The sequence below is a fragment of the Apis cerana genome, linkage group LG6 (assembly GCF_029169275.1).
Source record: "Apis cerana isolate GH-2021 linkage group LG6, AcerK_1.0, whole genome shotgun sequence".
NCBI lineage: Eukaryota > Metazoa > Arthropoda > Insecta > Hymenoptera > Apidae > Apis > Apis cerana.
The window spans coordinates 4,555,445-4,563,721 of record NC_083857.1 but is presented as its reverse complement, the minus strand read 5'-3'; positions in this window follow the sequence as shown (position 1 = coordinate 4,563,721).

The window sequence follows — 8,277 nt, the reverse complement described above, 5'->3', positions numbered from 1 at the left end:
AATCATTCTTTAGTGATTTATTTGTAAACTTTTGATCACTTATGTACACATTACATAAACTCATTCATTCATTCTTTTAATTATTTTGCTTATATGTTTATTAATTCATTCATCTAGTGATTAATTTTTATATTATATTTATATTATATTTTGTGCACTTATGTATTTCACCAATTTATTTATTTATTTGGTCATAGCTTCATTTATTCAATTATTTATACACTTGTTTAGGAACTTATTAATAGACTTTTTGTTTTATTCATTTATATATTTTTGACATTTATGCATGCATTGAATTATTTATTTATTTATTTATTTATTTATCTTTTATTTATTCAGTTATACATATATTCTTTCATTAAAATTAATTTACTTACAAATTTGTCCATTTGTATTGTTCATTTATATCTGCATCAAATGATGTATGTATTTCTTACTTTAATTTAATAATTTATATTTAATTGGCTAAAAACTTTTTTCTATTGTTCTTTGCTTTTTTATTTTGTTCACTTACATACACATATATATAAACAGAGAACAAATAATTGATGCATACACAAATGAAACTAATAAAACTAAGAAATCTATAAATTAATCATTAGCAAATGAATAAATATATATATATATATATATAACTAAATATATAATAACTCTATATAAATCAGTAAAGTAATAAGTAAATAAATAAATAAATTCATAAAATATATAAATGAAGAAAAATCTGCAATAAAGTTTGCAAATAAATCATTATCTAAATAAATGTATAAATCTATAAGTAAATAAATAAATAAATAATTTAAGATGTAATATAAATGAACAAAACAAAAAAATTTAAAAGCAAGATACTACATAAATGAATTAATAAATATGTAAGATATGTTATTAATTGAATAAATAGAGATATAGGGTAGGGATATAATAATGTTAATTAAATAAACAAATTGAGATATTTAATATATTTAAATGAATAAAATAGAAAAGTTTATAAAAAAGTTATTGAAAAAAGCAAGAATAAATAAATATATAAATATATAATATATATATATATATATATATAAGTATAAATATATAATATATAATGTAAAAATATATAAATAGGTCATAAAAAAACATACAAATAAATAAATAATTTTTAAATATAAAAATAAATCATTTGTAGACTTTTTATATAACAAATATATCGATAATAATTAATAAATCGATCAATAAATAAATTATATATTGAAAAATGTACAAATAAAAAAAATAATATAAATAATTAATTAAAATAAATTTTATAATGCAAATAAATTAATAATATATATTTTTAATATTGTTTATTAAAATAATAAAAATATATATTGTGTAATACTTTAATTTTTCATGCGATTTCGATTATCGAAATAATCGAAATAATCGAAAGATCGAGTTTCGTCGCCAGCCAATGAGAGAGCTTCTTGGCGACTTTTGGCGCGCAATGTCAGTCTTCTGTGGAAAGTGAACAAGTGAGGACGTGTGATCGCTGCCGGCTTGGAAAATTCTACTGCGCAGTAAGTAATTTTGATCAAATTCTGCTACCGAATATATAAATTATTATTATTTTCGTTTATTTAATCATGGTTTTATTATTTTAAGTGTCGAAATTAATTGATATATTGAGTTTTTTTTCTAATTTCGATCATTGAATACCGGTAGTTCGTGCTTCATCGAGACGAGATTCGAATAGACTTGTTGCTTCATTTTGATATCATTTTTCTACGCATTTGTTTTACGATTTTGATTGCCATTTGAAAAAATCATCGATTTTCGGGATAATTTGAAAGAAAAAATGACTTGTAGTATGCATACATTACGATGATTTATGACTGATTTATGACTAATTTCGATGTTTCATATGTTTTGAAATAAATTTATTAGAATAAATTAGATCATATTTGGAATGTATTTCTATAATTTTTTGATCCATTAAAACAAACGAAACGAAGATAATTTTATATTTATATATTCGGTTATTATATATTATATATACTATATATTAGGTCGGTGATAATATTTCGGTTTCTAAATGCGTCTCGCGTCTCTTTGTAATGTTTATGTACTTTTTTCTGTTTTGTTATGGTCGAGGGTAATTAGATGTTTTCATAACATAGCTTTTCTAAGAAATTACGTGTTCGTATTTTTCCCACACTGGACATGTTTCGACAGGCTTCGACAGGCTTCGACAGGTTTCGACAGGCGACGCGCGCATCTCTTCTCCCTCCCCTCCCCTTCCCCTTCTCCCGCGAAAATTCGTTAACCGAAATTGTGTTACGTCATGATGTATCCATATTCGTATTAGAAACTTTACTTTTTCTTGCGATTTGTTTGTTGCATAGTATGTACATATTTTTTTCCCAAACTATCATTCCTATCATTAAATGAATACGCCATTATTATTATGCTTGGCAATCCTTTGAAGTTAAATTATTCGTTTTTGTCTATTCGTTTATTTGACGATTACAGTGCTAATTAATTCACATTGTGCCTTTTTAAGATAAAATTTGTGTTTGATAATTGTTTTATTTTTATTTGTAACCGATTAATTTTATAGATTTTATGCGTATATTTGAAAATCTCGTTTTCTTTTGTACAGATTGTTACTTGATTATCGGACCTGTATATTGGTCGGGAAGGCGGGAAAAATTCCAACATGGACGCCATTATATTTTTTCAAAGGGAAGCTTGATTTTTCGCTCGTCTATTGTACGTATTTATTATGTATTTATTCGATCGTTATATATGATATATATAATATCATTAGGTAAAAGTATATTTTATCCTATATGTGTAATGAACATTCACCATAATTATTAATAATCTTGCATTAATGATATATATATTTTAAATCCTTTTATTCATAAAAATTGATAATAATCGATTTGTAGTTTTAATAAAAGCGGTAATTTTTTTTGAAACAATTTGATAGAAAAAAAAAAATTTTTTACATAGATCCCCCCTCCCCCCATTAATAATATATCTTTATTTCCAGAGAATTTTTGTGATCGCGCGCAATGCGATCGGTAAATTCAGTGTTTGCTTCGTAATAGTTTTTAGTATTTAGAGCACAGTAGCTCTAATTAATTTACTACAATTATTCGCGAAACTAGAGTCAGTGTTTGTTCGCCGCTTCTATTCGAAATCGACGCGTTAGTAGTTTTTATTTTTATTTTTTTATTTTTTTGAATATTCGTTTTCGGTACAGGGTAGAGTCAGTGTTCCTTGAGGAATAGGGCGATCATCCATCACGCGAAGAGGTAATTATTTATTTATATTAAAATTTGAAATTTAATAGATATTTTTTTTTTATCTTGTTCAATATTTTTGTATCATCAATGTTGTATTCACAAACACTCGTAATAACATGTAATATTTTATATTTTGTTAAAGATGCCAAAGTGTCTTCATTTCTCATGGACTTCAGTTTTAAACAATATTTGTGATCGCGCGCAATGCGATCGGTAGATTCAGTGTTTGCTTCGTAATAGTTTTTTAGTATTTAGAGCACAATAGCTCTAATTAAATTAACTATAATTATTCGCGAAACTAGAGTCAGTGTTTGTTCGCCGCTTCTATTCGAAATCGACGCGTTAGTAGTTTTTATTTTTATTTTTTTATTTTTTGAATATTCGTTTTCGGTACAGGGTAGAGTCAGTGTTCCTTGAGGAATAGGGCGATCATCCATCACGCGAAGAGGTAATTGTTTTTATATATTTTCTATTCGCTTCAACTTTTTCAAATAATCACAGAATTTTAATGGTAGTGTTTCATGTTTGGTTACAGTTTTCCCTTCCTCGTAATGACTGTTTGGGGATGACATCGTGGACCACGACAATGCAGATTCTTCGCATCTATTGGTGAGTCGCATGCATTTATGTTCCTCCGGTCATTCAATCATGTCGTAGGACGAAAGGTCCGTATCGACACGGATGACTGGTTGTATACGTAGAATTTTGCACGAGCACAGTGACCACGGGTATTTGTCATATTATATACTCGTGAATAGTAACATTTTTCTTGTATTTTATTTATTAGATCAGGATAGATCTTCTTGCATATCGCGTTTTTGAAAAGATAGTTAATTTTATATTAAATAACAGAGTAATTATCGATATATAGAATGATATAAATAATTATGTTGATTGATCTATGATTGAAAATATTTTCTCTATGATTATTTGTAAAATAAATGAATATATTACAAATATTATTTTAATGAATAAAAATTAAAATTCAAATACGTGAGAAATAATGAAATGAATTTAAAATTGTGAAGAAGACGGATATCCCCCGACTTCGTTACAATAAAAATATCAATTATTGTACAATACAATTGATAGTGCATATTAACGTTATGATATGGTTATCGATATGATAATAAACAATTTATATTTATGATTTTATTTTCGATTTCATCGTAATATTTAATTATAATGATTTTGTTATAAATTTAAGTATGATTCTAAATGTAAAAATATTTATTTTCTCCGTAAAAGAATGTATGTGAAATATTATGTGCAAGAAGATACTTCGCGACAGGTAGATTTCTGAATCTAAACAAGAATTTTTTGTACTAGATTTATGTTTTCGAAACCATGTTTTGATAAAGAGATCACCTGAGGTTATTTTCATTCAAATTCTTTTTAGAGTCAATTATTTTCTATTATTTCTTAATTGTCATACGTAAATTTAATATAATAAATTCAATAATATATCAAAAATAAATTTCTTCTTTATTATTTCAATATTTTTGCTTTATAAAATTAATAAGAATTCATAAAATTTACAAAGAGAATTTATTAAAATTTGAAATAAAATGAGCGAATCTAAAATGAGAAAACATTAGTCCGTTAGAAGATATACTAATAATTTTTTTTAGCTCAGGATTTTCAGGTTTAACCCTTTCCGTGTTCTTTGCCAGGATCTCACTCACGTGCCCAGGTGTTACTTGGGTGAGAGAGAGGCGAAGGGCATGATGATTTTAGTTCATAAGCTAATAAAAATTTTTTAGCGATTGACGATGCGTTAGTGTATCGTGCACGACGTATTTTCCGCATTTTGTGTGTGTGGTTAGGCTGTGGAATTGCGTCGTTTAATATGTTATTCTATATAACTCGAAATATTTAACATATTTATGATTAATCTCGTTACAATAACTTGTCATCAACGATATTAGATTTCTTTATTTTCAAATATAACAAATTTGATGACCGTAAAAGGCATATTCTTTTGTTAACAAATATTAATAATTAAAATTGAAATATACGCATATTTTCATGACATTTCACGCAATGATCGCTAGTCATCGTCAATCGATTTCAGGAAAATGGTACGTAAAGTTAGAGTGTGCAAGTTGTATGCCAAGCTCGGGTGTCGGAGGCGTCCCGGGACGTTTTCCTAGTGTAGGATTTTGCGCCCGAGTATTATGCGTGAGAATCGTTGAATGAGTGTGTTGGTGTGCCTGTTTTGCTATTTTTTAAATATAGGGATAGGTAGGATAGGTAGTATACTTTCTGGTGTGTATGTTAATTGTAAGTAGGTAGGGCCGGGCAGGTTGTCACAGTCTCTGATCGGGTAGGCGCGCTTTTCGCGTGACAATCTGTTTCAGGGAATAAAATTTGAAGAATCGAGAGTGAAGCCGGTTGAAACGAGTGGAGCATGCCACTCGTTTTTGGCTTTGCTCATCGATTTTTCGAATTTCCGCGGTCGTGGTCGCGAAATATTTCGAAACGAACGTTGAGCTCGAGATTCTGCACGCGTACGATGGACGATCATTACGATCGTTAATCGTTCATGTGCACTTAGTTTCCGCGATTTAGACTTTTTTTTTTCTTTTTTTTCTTTGACTTACGATTAGCGAATCTCGAGCCTAGATTTAAGTTTCAGCGGGCATTGCGCCCGAAGGAGGAAGACCGAAGAGGCCCGACAAACTGTCACGAAGAGGGCTGCAACGAATGGCTTCTCATTTTTTGGTTCTTGTTTCTGAGTCCAAAGAATGGGAAGTCATTGTTACTATTTTGTCACTGTGCTCGTTTTAGTAATATGTAGTAATTGTTGTTGTATCGTCTGGCCGTTTGCATGCCGGCCCATCATTAAGATCCAGTCATCATGGGCATCGCGTTTTTTATTAGTGTTGCGATTGATTAATAACGGGTTGAATTAGACTCCTTTATTACATATGTTGCGTTAAAATGAGAATCGCGTTTGCATTAGTGTTGCGTTAAAATGAGAATCGCGTTTGCATTAGTGTTGCGTTAAGATGAGAATCGCGTTTGCATTAGTGTTGCGTCAAAATGAGAATCGCGTTTGCATTAGTAAATTATAAGATATCGCGATTTTGTTATAAATTGTTTTTATGTATAAAGTATAATTTATATCTTTGTGATCCTTCATTTCTAATCAGTAATAGCTTTTTAATAAATAAAATTAACGATTTCGATTGAGTTTGTTTTAAAATATAGCGTTGCGTTGATAAATAATCGCGTTTGTTCAAGTAGTGTTGCGAATATTGAATGCCCAAATTTCTTTCACTGGAATTGTGGAAGAACTCAACGTTCCTGTTCCTGAATCACCTTAAGTGGCTAAATAAGCTACAAGGGTGATTGTACAATGGCAGTCACTAAGGAAATCATTGGATTTTTTTTTAATCATTCTTTATTAGTGTTGCGTTGTTTAAATTTGAGTGCGTAGAGTAACGTTGCGTAAATAATTGATTGTTTTCGGGAATTTTCCATGTCTTTTTTATATATATTTTTTTAATAAATATAAATTATTTAATATTGCAAGTATAAGAAAGCACTCATCGCGTTGATTTAAAAAATTTCTTATTTTATAAAAAAATATATTATTTTATTGTTTTAGTGTTGCGATACAAAATGAATATTCCACTCGCGGTTTGTTGTTCGATTCATATCGAGTGGAAGATATTTTTATTTTAGTAGTCCTTCTGGCTACTACATTCTTTTCTTTTTCAGCATCCCTTATCACATTATATTTTCTGCGTTTGCTGCAGAAAATATTGCTAATATTTGCAATATTTGTTTTTCTCTTTGATGAAGACTTAATCATTAAAATATGAATTAAAATTATTTTTATGAAATTTCTTGAATAATGGTGAATGTTCATTATATTTATCATTTTTCATACCATTATTTTATTTTTAATTTTTAAGAAATTACAATATTTTGAAATATTTTTTATACTTATGCTAATTCTTTATTTTATTTTGTTTCAGATATATCAATTCTATTTCAAGAAAATTTTGTATCATCGATTAATAAATATTTATATGTTATTTTACTAATTATTTAGAATTTTATTTGTTTCAGGACCTACTGATAAAATCAATCAATCATCACTCATCATATTTTATATAATGTTTCTTTCTCTTTTTCGGTTATGTTTATTTTTAAGTAGAAGGGGCCCCTAAACAAATCTTTTAGATAGATTTTCATACTGTTAGGTAGTTCCTTTAGAATAAAGAGAAATCCATTTAGATTCTGTGTTGATAAGGATAGTGTGATAAGGTGTGAGTCTGTAATGAATTAGGAAGGTATAAGTATTATATTTTATTAAATTCTGTGGATAGGTAGGGATGGTGTGATAGGGTGTGAATCTATAATGAATTGGAAAGGTATAATTGAATTTTGTAATATTAAATTCTATGTAGGTAGGGATGGTGTGACAGGGTGTGAGTCTGATATGAATTGGAAACAAATTTTATTTTATAAAATTATAAAATTTGATCTTGAAGATTATAGATTAAGTTTCCTTAAGGATTGTATTAAATCACGTTTACGATTTGGATATTTCTAAGTTGATGTATTGAAATTTTTATATTGAAAAATTTAAAAAAAATAGGAAGTAGATTGCTGTAGAATTGTTGCTGTAGAAAATAGAATATATTTGCAATTGTATGCTTAATAATGCTTGGTAATGCTTGGTAATGGTGATTGATATTAAAAATGATGATGGTTAATAGAATAAGTAAAATTCTCTGTGAAATGCATTTCATTTTTTTTTTGTTTTCAAACTTTGTAATATATATTAATATTTTATATATTTATACTCATAATAATATAAAATATTGATATATATATATATATGAAGTAGTGTATTGTTTTTCATTTTTCAAATTTCATGTAGATTTGTTGCATAGAATTAAGGCTTAATTCAATTTTTACTTTCAGATTTAGCTTCTCGGTTTTCCTTGAGATTCCTTTTGCTGTTTGTTTTGTACAATGTTCGTGGATTGAACGTTTT